This window comes from Octopus bimaculoides, chromosome 27, assembly GCF_001194135.2.
Source record: "Octopus bimaculoides isolate UCB-OBI-ISO-001 chromosome 27, ASM119413v2, whole genome shotgun sequence".
NCBI lineage: Eukaryota > Metazoa > Mollusca > Cephalopoda > Octopoda > Octopodidae > Octopus > Octopus bimaculoides.
Genome location: NC_069007.1, coordinates 16,114,344 through 16,117,368, shown reverse-complemented (window position 1 = coordinate 16,117,368; position 3,025 = coordinate 16,114,344).

Below are 3,025 nucleotides of genomic sequence, written 5' to 3'. Positions count from 1 at the left end.
ATATATATGTATATATATGCATGTATGTATGTGTGTGTGTGTGTATGTGTGTGTGTGTGTATCTGCCTGTCAGAATGTGTATTACTGTAAACAAGTACGAGTGTGCATATGCATGAGTATGTATATATATATATATATATCTATATATATATCTGTATACAAACACACATATATATGTATATGTATATACATATATGTACACACATATATTTACATATATATATGTATACACACACACACACTCATATATATATATGCATGTATATATGTGTACATATATACATGTATACATACATATATTGGTTGGGGGGTAGCGTTGCAGCTTCAGTCCATTCACTCCATCGATAATTATAGTCGATAATCTCGGTGTACGATCATTCAGGCGACAAAGAGATGTCTATCGTTTGTCGATCATTGCTAAACCGAGGTCAAATCGATTTCCATCGACCGATAAACATCAGATAGTCCGTTGGATAATGTCCGAACGGTTGCTGTTGGTGCTAAATGCGAGACGACATGTGACCTGGTACTGTGATATTGTTATCATGGAGGAGAGAGTGCTGTCTGTAAGTGAAGTAAAACAGAGCGGCCTACCATGCTTTTCTTTTGAAGTTTACAACAGGGGATATTTTTTTCATAGCGGTAAGAATAAAAATATATCTGCTATTCTGATTAACGATTTTGAATATTATATAAGTATCTGAAGCATTTAGGATATAGCCTGGGTGTATTTCTGGTAAAAAGTTGTATAGGAGTTCCTCTATGCATTCATTTTCTTATGTTTCTCGATTTCCACATGTATTGTGAGAGGGCTGTGTCTTTTTCTCTATCTCTATGCCTACATGAATGCATGCCCTTGATTCGTATAATCCTGAATGTGTACCTGGGAAAGTCTCTCATAATTCTTCTCCTAATTCGATAGAGATATGGAACTGTCTTTATTAAGTTGGTGCCCCAGCATGGCCGTAGTCAAATGATTAGAATAAGTAAGAGATAAAAGAGTCTTAGATTAGTGAAAATAGAGATGAAACGTAAGTGGTTTTTTGTATCGTACTTCGTACTACATGGGGTACAACATAAATGACTCAGATAAAATGCATATGTACATGGTTAATAATTAGGAATAACGTGAGATATCTTTTAGCAGAATACAGAGATATAAAACGCCCATCTTTAACAATGAAAAGAAATTAACTTGAATAATAGCAGAGTAATTTAATTTATCATCTGAATTACAGTCAGGAAGTATATGTAGAAACGTGTGTAATCAAAAACAGATTTTAAACTAGCTTTTCTATGAAGACCAAACAGAAACTTTGAATAGAAGATTATTTTGTAAAACTGTGTATGTACTCCGCTAGGGAAAATGTTTTTATATATAACTTGACAAAAATCAATTAACATGGGTATGTGATTAATTGTATGTGCATGCACACGTGCATGTATACAAACCTACCATAAACGTTGTCGTATACACACACACATGTATATATGTTTAGGGTTAGAAGAGATTAAGCACAGGGACTCCGCCTTCGCTAATTAGCAAAAATGATGTCTTGTTGCTAACACATTAACTCTTGCATAATAGAATTATCTACATTACAGTTTATGTTTAACACGTAAACAAGTGTAGAGTCCTCCTTCGAAGGCAGGCTAAGGTGTATGGTGTGTGTGTGTGTGTGTTTGTGTGTGTGTGCGTGTGTGTGTGCGTGTGTGTGCATGAGCATGTGTGTGTGCACGCGCGCGTGTGTCTATATGGGTGTTTCTGGGTGTGAGTGTAAGAATGCATGTTTCTAAATGTATATATAAATTTATTTATGTGCATATAAAAGTAAACAGATCTATAAACATATATATATCTATATATATATATCTATATATATATATCTATCTATATATATCTATCTATATCTATACTTCTATATCTATCTATCTATCTATCTATCTATCTATCTATCTATCTATATATATATATATATATATATAGAGAGAGAGAGAGAGAGAGAGAGAGAGGGGGAAAGAGAGAGAGAAAGAGGGAAAGATTTTAATGTACATATATATTAACATATAAATACATATTTATTTATTTATACGTATACACACACATATATCCATACATACACATATATCTATACCTATCGCCGTCTTTCTCTTTTGTCTATCTATCTATCTATCTATCTATCTATCTATCTATCTATCTATCTATCTATCTGTCTATATATCTATCAATCTACCCATTATTTATCTCTCTATTTCTCTCGCTCTCCCTATCTCTCTCTCTCTCTCTCTTTCTCTATCTCTCTGAATATATATTTGCTTGATAAATTAAGATTTGTTTTGGCATAGATTCGAAATTACTGCCAGGTTTCTTGTAGAAATAACTTTGAAATGCAAGTAAACGCAATGTTCGATCTTTTAATAAACCTTTAAAACTTCAATTATTACTATCATTAACACACACACACACAAACATATATAACTATATATATATATGTGTGTATATATGAATACATACCTACATATATATATGTATGTACCATATATATAGATACAAATATATATGTATATATATATATATATATATTTGTGAGTGTGCGTATGTGTGTGTGTTTGAATCACTATGTATGAGCGTATGCATTTACACACACATGCACACACAGACACACACACGCATACATAATATATATATATATTTATATATATATATATATATATATATATATTTATTTATTTATTTATTTATTCATAGATACAGCCACCCATGAATCATAGTGTGTATAGGCCATATACACCTAAATCATCCACAGACGCCCACAGTGGAATTCATTAGCTGGAGTTAATTAGTTAGCGTCTTAATTTATGTGCAGCAGATTAGTTAGTGTACATACATACATAGACGCATATATATATGTGCTTGTATCTGTGTACTTGTAAATATATATACATGTATATGCATATATATGTATATATATGTATATATACATATATACATATTTACATATATGTATACATGTATGTATATATA